Genomic DNA, 10,866 nt, shown 5'->3' on the forward strand with positions numbered 1-10,866 from the left:
AACCTTCATGGACTTTTGAAGATAATCATTGCTTTCCATTTTTCATCAGAGAGAGCTACTGGCATGAGCAATCCTCCCTCTCTGCAAACACTCCTCTTGAAATGTAGGAAGCTACTTGCACAGCCTACTGAGAGGCAAATAACATACAGTAGGTGCCAGATTTAGGCTTTTTTCAAGTAACAGTAGTTAAATCTTTGCTACGTCTTGTTGATTGGACGCTTGATTAATCTTTCACTGTTCAGATCCAAGAGAGGTGAGAAAACACCTTTAATGCCAAAAATGGAAATAAGCAGGGTTTATTATACCTTGTTTATGACCAAGATACCATGGTTTCTGTAACACAGAGTGTGCAGGGTATGCAGAGGGAAGTCACTGAGCTTTGCCTGGCACTCTCTCCAGCGCTGTGTATACAGCAGGCTAAGGCAGTATCAGACCATTTTTGCGACAGGGAGGACTCTTTTTGACAGTTTTCAGTGATTTTGGGTTGGGTTTTTTTCCTGCTTCATCAGCTTGCAAATGAGAAAAAGCCATCTTTGTTAATGAATCCAGATGTTCCACCCAAACGTCTGAAAACACCAAAACAGAATACACCTTTCATTTAAACGCATATCATGGCTTAAACCCAGCTGGTAACTCACAACCATGCAGCCATTCGCTCATGCACCCACACCCTTTCCTCTCTCTGGGTGAGATGGGGAGAAGAATTGACAGAATGTAAATCCCACAGGTTGAGATAACAGTTTAATAACTAAAGTATAGTAAAATACTACTCCTAGTAGTAATAATCATAATAATGACAAGGAAATAACAAAGGGAGAGAATATAAAACTAAAAGCGGAAAGTAAAAAAAAAAACAAACCCACAAGTGATGCACAATACAATTGCTCACTACTCACTGACCAATACCCAGCCCAACCCAAGCAGCAATAGGTCCCTTCTGGGTTACTGTCCCCAGTTTATATATTGGGCAAGATGTGCTGTGGTATGTAATATACCTTTGGCTTTATTAAGGAAGCACTGGACTGGAGAGCAGGTCAATGCAGTCAGCAGAGAACCTCATTACAGTGAAGAATGTATGAGCTAGGGTCAAATCAACAGTCCTAGCACTTCTATCATCAATTTTCTCCTAGACTAGTGTGCTCTTTATCATTGTCTATTCTGCAGATTCACCAGAACAATAAAAATACATGCTTAGGTTATTCTGCACTGCAACAAACCCAGGCTGACATTTAACTCTAAGTTTCACCAAAGCCAGCACACATTCAGAAATTCAGAGGTCTGTAATGGTGCATTTTCTTGGTATACATAGTGCCCTTGGCAAAACAATACATGTAACATTCAGTATAGCAACCTCTTACCTTGCCTGAGAACGTGTAGCTTTTGTTTGAATATAACATCCTTTGCAAGGTATTTAGAAGTCTTGTATTGGATTGATCACAGGACAAACACTGTATCATCGCACGTAAGTCTTTTGCTCCTAGGAATAAAAATAACACAGGGCAAGTGATTACTCATTAATATCACATAATGAGATAGGCAGAGCTCTGAAATACAGGTCTCTTACCACCCAGATCCATGCTGTAAGGCCACGGTTCCTACAAATTACTTAACTTGTCCATGGTTCATCCTCCCCAAAAATAAAATTATATGACATAATACTCTTTCATTCATGACACTGATATAACAGGAGTGCTGATACACCATACAAATACTCATAGCATACTTTGAAAATGCAAGCTACTATGTAGGAAAGCAGAAAAAATGTTACTGGTTTACTGCCTGGTTATATAGCAAGAACAAAAACATGGAATAAAACCGCTACAGGCATATTCCACAGAGGAGTCTTCCAAAGCCCAGCCCAACCCAACTCAGTACAGACAATACAATAAGCCAGTTCTGTGGCACACTGCAGCTGCCCAACTTTTCTGAACTTGACCCTAATGAAGTAGTTTAGATGTTTACCACAGTCTGACAATATTCTTTATGTAGTTAAAATGTTCAGTGACAAAAGACAGTGCTTTATTGTGCTAACTAGAGAAAATGGATTGGTTTGTACCAAACTGGCCTGGGATTCAGGAGACCTGGATCCAACTGCCAGCTCTACCACAGATTCCCACAGGACCTGGAGCTAGTCAAGTGTCTTTCCACTACTCAGCTCCCTATATGTAGCTAGTTCAGCAGAAAAGTTGCTGGAATTGACAAAGGAATTACTGGATAAAATTTTACAGTAGGTATTTTAGATTGCATATGATTATCAGGGCATAAGTGATATAAGATCTATGGCTCTACCTTCCAAAGTCTATGCATCTGTTCAGTTTTGCAAAGTTAAAAATTTCAGATGGATCTATTTAACATTTCTTTAAGCAGACAACTTTTTCTCTAACTTAGCTGCCAATGTTTTGTAATTAGAAAACATTTTATTTGCAAAGCTTTGTCGTGCTTTCATTGCCATGTTTTTACAAACTAACAGAGGAGATAAATGAAGGCTCAGCTGTCTGGTTTAAGAAAGAAAGGAAAATGCAGTTAAAAACTTCTTAAGAACTAGACAGAGAAACAGCAAGACAGATGATTATCTAGTGGTTACTTTCATGAAGTGGTCTTGAAGGATAACTATATATAAGGAAAAGAAAAAAAAAGTTCACTTTTCCCCCAATTGGTCCATTTGTTTTATGAAATAACAATGCTCCATTCTTCTCATCCCCTTTAAATTCCATATATAACCTTTAAAGTCAATTACATGGTACAGACAATGTCAAGGAAACATAATCTTATAGTTTATGCATAAGCCACGATGAATATGACAACTCCAGTGAAGCTATAACATCATTTAATAGTCATTAAAAACAAAATTTAAGTTGCATTTTTTTATGAGTTGCCAGAAATTACAGTAAAGCATGTTTTCACCTAAACAACATTTCTGGTTAGCCATATATTAAATACACTGTGAGACTTTTAACTTAGGTACTCACTGGATTTGGTAATCCAGTGTCAGTGTTGAGACTGAAATTTAGTGTTGCACTTTCCCCATCTAGCTGCAAACAGCAGAAAAGCCAGCTAGACAAAGACAGAACTATCCTCATGAAAAGGAGTACAAATCTGATTCAACTACAAGATAGAATTAACCTTTTTTTTTACAGAAATAAAGCTCAAGACATTGTGAGTTGTGATCTTTCAGTATTGATTGATAACCCATTTAGAGCATATTCTCTTTTACTTCACTAATCCAGCTGTGGTGCTCCTGTGTTTTACAGAAAAGCTATGTCAGAAAAGCATTCTTAAAGGTATACAGTCAAACACTGAGCAGTTGAGAAATGTAAAAACTAAAATTCTCTAGGGAACTTAACTCATCCCTTTAATATGCGTGCACTATGTTCCAGACTTTTATCAATACAATCACACACTATCTTCCCCTATGAAAAACCAAATCAAACACAGATCAACAACCTGTTCATCTCAATTCTCATCTGCTTACACAGCAACACTCCTCATGTCCTCTGTGTGTCCCCTTGAGAACCACATAGTCCTTCCCCCTAGCACACAGAAGATGGCTCCTCAGCCCATTTCAGTAAGACTTTTATTGCCAGAAAATCCTTCTTACTAAGAAAGAATTCAGGAAAGCTGCTCTTTTCTTTCCCTTCTCCCATTTGTTCTCACTGTCACCCAAAGGGAATGAAATAATACATAGCAGGGAGAAAGGACCAGAGAGCACAGCAGAACTCAAGAATGACCATGTTTAGGATGCCTGCAGGAACAGGTCTTGACATGTACAAGGGGCTCAAGAGTAATGGGCATGCTGGCAGTAAGCCAGGGGACAAAACAACTGTGTTTGTACAAACTGGTTATATATTTACTTCTGCCTAGTAAAAGGTTATAAATGGCTTGCTGTGCTTTTGTAGCACATTATTTGCCATTTATAGATGGTATAAAGAATAAATCATCCACAGTGAAACAAAATATGGGGGGCGGGCAGGGGGAGAAGGGAAGACCCCTGTAAGTGCATGGACATTTGTCTAGCAGAGCTATTCTCTTCCTTATCTCAAAATTAGGAGGGGAACACAAGATGTCCCAGTAACACTAGACAGAATTAATATTTTAGAAATTATCTCAGCCAGTCATAAAGTGCATAAGCCAATAAATAATAATTTCATAGAATCACAGAATGGTTTGGGTTGGAAGGGACATTAAAGATCATCTGGTTCCAACCGCCTGCCATAGGCAGGGACACCTTCCACTAGACCAGGTTGTCCAAAGCCCAGTCCAACCTGACCTTGAACACTGTCAGGGATGGGGCAGCCACAACCTCTCTGTCAACCTGTGCCAGTGTCTCACCACCCTCACAGTAAAAACTTTATTCCTAATAACTAATCTAAATCTCCCCTCTGTCAGCCATTTCCCTTGTGCTGTCACTACACGTCCTTGTAAAAAGTCCCTCCCAGGTTTCTTGCAGCCCCCCTTAAAATACTGGAAGACTGCCCTAAGGTGTCCATGAAGCCTTCTCTTCTCCTGGATGAACAACCCCAAATCTCTCAGCCTGACCATCTATTGAGCAAATTATGAAGTCTGCAACCAGCTTTAACCAAAGTCTTTTATATTTGTCTAATGCAATTATATGCGGTACTAGTGAGTGTCAAAGACAGGATGTGGGCTGGCAGTGTTATAGAAAAACCTACACAAATCTGATAGAAATCCAAGTTTCATTATACAGTTACATACTGGAACCAGAGGCCAGAGCTTCACTAAGCTATACACATCACTAGATACTGCAATTAAAATATAGTAAAGGGAAAAAGGTGCCTTTTCATTCCTTCATCTTGTCAAGCTATGTTGAGTCATGACAATGGAAAGCTTCATCAGGATTGACAAGAGAACTCTAAAGAATCTGCTCCAGTAACCTTTTATGTTACTACAGTTCTGAAGTCTCTCTCATTATTTAGTCCTCAGTCTAAGACAATTCAAAGTAAAGCAACTTATCACATCAGTGTCATTCAAGTTAGCAGAATAAATTCCAAATATCTGCTTTCTACAGAAAGATTTCAGTTAAGAAATTGTAAATATCTAGCTTCAAATCACAATTCATTAAATAAAAAGTAATAATACTAAAAGTATCTCTTTGATACTTAAAAGATTACCTTCTGTGAAAGAACAGAGGTAACTTAACAGACTGCTCTTATCAAAAAGCACTGATTTCTTTTAAAACTTTCTCCTGTAAATAAAAGAGGCCTAAATTTAAGATGGACCCAGCAGTTAACCAGGAGCTTCATCCCACTCTGCTTTCAAGGAAGCAACCAATCAGGAAGCAAAATGACTTTGGGGAATCCATTCAGAAACTTGATGGCAGAAAAATCAGCTTGTTGACAGTGAGAAAAAGCAGAGACATACTGTGGAAACCACATCTCAAGAAATTCCCTTAAATGTGACAGTGGTTGTAGTTTGATGGTATACACAAGTGAGGGAGAGCAGTGAAGCAGGTAATCAGGGAAAAAGATTAAGACTATAAACCAGTAACCTGCAATGAGTTCCACATAGAGACTGAAGAGTGAACAGAACACACACTGCTGTTCCCATTTGGGAAAGTTTCACCTATAAGAAGAATAGAGCTCATGATTTATTTAATATTATTTTTCAAAAATATCTGCAATTAGTTTCTTTGTTAATAATAGTGGTTGCAATACTGAGCCACATTGGCTTACTTACTCATACTGGGCCATGAAAGTCAGCTGAGCAGGTCCTGTATCAGGAGTGAATTTGTACTGTTGCTAATGAACAGGTGCCTGTGACTGCCTCACTTCCCTTTGTGTGTGAAAATCCCGCTAGACCGTACTCTGTCAATACTGATGATTTCTGCTTCAAACCAGTCCTGAAAATTCCTTCTTCTACAATCCTGTGCTAAACAGTTCAATAGTGCACCCTGTATTTTCTCTTTTAAATGTGGATTTCAGAAGCTTAACAGGAAAATGGAATTCCACAAGAACCATATTTTTTATATACCTGTATTAGCTCCCCATCCTATTCTCTCCCTATTATTGCTTGTTTCCATAACATACTGAGTCGTATCGAGTCAACCCAGGCTCCAAATTCTTTGGGACAGCGCTCCCAGTTTTGTGAAATACCTGCTCTGTTTTAGGAAGTTGTACTAAAAATCATGAGTCTGTTTAACAAAGTGCACTCCCAATACTCTCAGCTAAAGGTGCCATTCCTCCCTGGGAAGCCATGCAGACCTATACAACTTGATTAAATTTGTCAGCAGTGAGCTCCAAGAAAGTAAAATAATAGTCTGCAGCTTCTTTTACAGCTATAATAGAATTCCAGCTGGTGGCAATTCTCCTCCTGTTCCAGGTTTCTTCCAAGTGAAACAACATTTTTTTAAACAAATAACTTTAAGGGAGCATATGACAAAAATAAATGTCTAGGGCATCAAAAGCCTAAAGCAACTTTTACTTTGACTGCCAAGTTTTAAAATTTCTTTTTGGCTTTGCATACAAAAGAACTATTGTGAGGCTTTTAGCGGCACTTTCTCTGTCCCACTTTATCTCAGAAAACTAGCATTAATTATTAAAAGTAATTTTTAAATACCATAAACACGGGATTTGTGTGCCAATGTTTCAGCTCTATTAACATGAAACATTTTGAATTCCTTTTGCCCTCAGACTTTTAGTCATCTGTGACAGAAGCCACTGACTAAAGCCTTTTGCTTGTTTTGCACTGGCTCACAGTATCTCTGCTAATCTAGAACCCTTTTAACGCATTCTTTTGGACAGCAATTTGCAGGCAAGCTCCTCAAGGGAAGTGAGATCTGGATCTCTCCTCCTGTTGCAACTGCTTTTTAAAGGACCTCTCTCAGATAAAGAAGTTCTATCTTATCTTAAACTAGGCTCTTATTCTTTTCTATGATTATTCTTTTCTAAGGTTTATTTGTGAGTAGTAAGTTCTCAGTTGCCATGCTGTATCTGTCTCTCTTCTCAAATTTTCTTTTTATTACAGCCTGTGTCAGGGAGAAGCTGTGCATTCATTTTACTGGAAATCAGGGTTATTGCTTTCTACAAGAATTCTACTCTCAACATCTTACAGCAATAGCTATGTGCTCAGCAAATCTATTATTTGGTGACACGGAGATGTGTTGCTTTCTGTTAAACTACCAAGTCATTTTTTATTTATATTATTTCTCTTTCTAATGTGGGTAGGGGGAAGAAAAATGAAATTATAATTTCCTTTCTGAGGGAGTTATTTAATTACCACTCATGCCTCTCTTTGCAGTAAATTGGATCTTTCTGAATAGCTAAACCTATATCCAGGATCTTCTGTTAGCAGAGGGGATCTCTACTGCTATACTCTTTAAGAGCCTCCTACAAAATGCATAGAACTCTGGTAGGATACTGAGGTCACTCTTGTCTCTCAATTTAACACCACCTTTATAATTTCTATATTCTAGCACAGAGCAGGATTCTCATTTCCGTTGAGAAAAATTTCTTTGTAAGTAAACTTCTAAAAGTTCATATGAACTACAAACTCTAACGCTATTACCACTTTGGGAGCTCTGTGCCAACTCTTACCTTTCTCTCAGTTCCAGCTCCACATTTTTCAGTGAAAGACACAATGGCTGATCGAAATCGAATGGGTACCTATGTCAGATCTTTTTCCAGGAATTATGTAATTCTTCATATTTCATGTATTTTGTATATAATTCTTGAAAAACCCATCCACTGGGCAACTTATATTCTGTGTGACTTGGGTGATTTGCTTTATCTCATCTGCTCTCTAACACCTGGAGATATCTTTTCTGCAAAACCATCTTTTACCAATAACTACCAATGTGGTTTTGTTTATTTAGAAGTGCCATATATGCACAAGGACTACGAAGATGCATAATAAAGTTCAGGGAACCTCCTCAGTGGTACTCAGTCAAACACAACTGCAAAAACACATCTCTTGTTTTTTTTTAGGTTTTGGTGCAATAGGCTGGGAAGAACTCTATTTTTATTGACAACTTCTATGTAGATTTTTACATAGAACGACCTCGAACTTCAAATATGTCTTCTAGCAAAGGTCTAGAACATATGAAGCAGTTTGGCAGCTCTTAGAATTTAATAAGAATTACTCTCTTGCAAGCCAGTTATGTCAGTTCTCCTAGACAGTATTTGGTTACTATCTTTCACAGTGAGAAACACCTTTGTCTAATAGTACATGGAGCTGACAAAAGTTTGGCTGATGAACTTCCTTTACAACTCCAGAAAAAAATCACTGCTATACCCAACTCTTTTTAAGCTGTTTGCTATAAGAAAGTAAATATTTTCATAAGAATATATTGCATAGACAAAACATAGCACTTTGCCATCATCATGTGTAGGCTTTTGCTCTGAATTATCTCCAAGTCCAGATGTTTTCTTCAAAACCCTTTGCTTCAGAAACCATAGAAAATTTCCCTCTCGAAATTTGTTCTTTGTAGAAAAGGAACACTGCCACTTACCAGCTCTGGCTGGCTGGTTTCAACCTTTCTGGCTGTAATACAGGCAAAGTATTCTGCAATAAAAGAAGGGGATTTTTGTTGTGTTTTAATTCTTCTCCATGATTCTGAGACAAAGTGGGCTTAACAATCTGGACCTATATAGATCGTTCTCATGATTTATCTTGTGTCTTCTTTAACAACCATATAACTCCTATTCTGTTGCCTCTTTCTCCCATGTCACAGCATGTTTTCCTCGGGTGTGCCAACAACATACTGCCATTCTTCATTCCAGTCCTTAAAATAGACGTCATCCTAGTAATATTGAAGAGTTTATATCTGTGCTATCTATAGTCACATAGGGTAGAGAGGACAGTAAGGAAAGATGTTTCTATGTTTGGCTTTCAGAATAATTTTTATATTTCAGAGGATGTGGGGTTATTCCACTGAGAAAGTTCTATAATGATAAAATATAGCAGGAGAAACCATTCAGGGGCTAGCATCCACCATTTACTAGCTCTGATAGAAATTAAGAGAACTTTACTAGAAAGAAAAACTAAAAAGCTTTACCAATCCAAAGTTAGATTGGTTTGCATAGGGCTCTGCCTAGCCAGATAATGAAAATCTGCAAAGAGGATAATATCACAGCCTCTCTGGGCAGTTGTAATGCTTAGCCATTCTCCCTCTTCAAGTCTAATAAGAAATTCTCTTGTTGGCTTCTGTCCTTTCACTGTGTATCTCAGAGGAGACTCTGGCTCCATGTTCCTGTGACTCCTATTTAGGGAGTAGTTAGGCTCCCCATCATCCTATCTTTCCTTCTCCAGGCTAAACAAATGCAGTTCCCTTAGCATCACCTCATTTGTCAGATGTTCCAGCTCCCTGAATGCCTCAGTGGTCCTACATTGAATTCTCCCTTTTATCAACATCTCAACCTCACTCATAGTCTCAAAACACAGTCGTATTACCCATCAAGTGGTACAAGTCTTACAAGAGGTGAATAAGGAAACTGGGGTTGTTTAACTCTCTACAGCTACTTGAAAGAAGGTTGTAGTGAGATGGTTATCGGTCTCTTCTAAATAACAAGTAACAGAAAAAGAGGAAATGGCCTCAGGTGAAGCCAAGGAGACTAGGTTTTAGGAAAAAAGTCTTCACCGAAGGAGTTGTCAAGCATTGGAACAAGGTGCCCAGGAAAATGGTTGAGTCACCATCCCTGGAAGCATTTAAAAGACATGTAGATGTGGTGCTTAGTGACACAGTCTGAAGGTGGATTGGTGGTGCTAGGTTAATGGTTGGACTTGATGATCAGGGTCTTTTCCAACGTAAATAATTCTATGATGGCTTGAGCAGCATTTGGATGACAAAATGAGGCAGGATATATGAGCATCTATGAGATACGTATTTTTATTTTACAGTCAAAAGCATCTAATGGGTGATATTTTCTTACCAAGAAAGTCATGACTGCTTTGAAACATACTGTGAACTTCGTATTTCATATGTAGACTAATTAGTTGGAATACAATAAAGGATTCCGTATTCTGATATACTGCTAACCTTCCAATACAATGACTTTACCCTTTCTAGTAACCAGTTAGTTGTTTGTTTTTTTTTTTATCTAAGAGCTACTATTGTTGTATTTTGCCTTCATAAAATTTCTGCTTTCACATACACACTGATAACAGAGAAGTTAGGATTTTTTATTTTGTCCTCTTTATTTCTTAAATAAAGAAGAAAATGCATATTCCTTAATGAAAGTTTTGGGCTGGGGTGGAACTTGCCATTATTTGTAATTTATCATTTAATTAAAATATAACTTCTAACAACTAAGCCATCTTTCAAACATATCTCCAATTATTGTCCTAATGATTTATTATATTAATTCTCTTCCATTGGTAAAAAGGAAGTAATTGCTGTTCTACTCTAGCATGTTTCATTCCAATTTTTACTACCTATAAATGTGTTACAGTTCTTCTGTTGGCAGCGAGAGAAACTCTATAAAAGCAGCATTTACTGCAGTTTCTCTCAGAGCCAAGGAATACATCTGCAGCTTGACATTTTGGAGTATCTGTTTTCAAGCACTGATTTACAGTAGTTATTAGAGCTATTGCTCTTACTATTATACACTGCCTTAAAAGTGAAGCTTATGCTGACTTTTCTTGGTAACTTTTATGTTACCATAAAGTAAAAAAATGGCATTGCATAAAAATAAATGTTGATATGGACAAAAAGTCTTCATGCAGTCACTGCAGGTTTCCAGGATCGTCACTTTTTTAGTTACTGGAAAAAAAAACTAAGAGAAATAAAATCAGTCTCTTTAAACTACTGGAGGGCCTTCTTAATTTCATTATGCACCAACTGCAGACATAGATTACCTTCAATTTCAGAAACAAATGATTTATTAATTTCTGAGGGATGTGCATCTGTTTTCT

This window comes from Melopsittacus undulatus, chromosome 1 (genome assembly GCF_012275295.1).
Source record: "Melopsittacus undulatus isolate bMelUnd1 chromosome 1, bMelUnd1.mat.Z, whole genome shotgun sequence".
Taxonomy (NCBI): domain Eukaryota; kingdom Metazoa; phylum Chordata; class Aves; order Psittaciformes; family Psittaculidae; genus Melopsittacus; species Melopsittacus undulatus.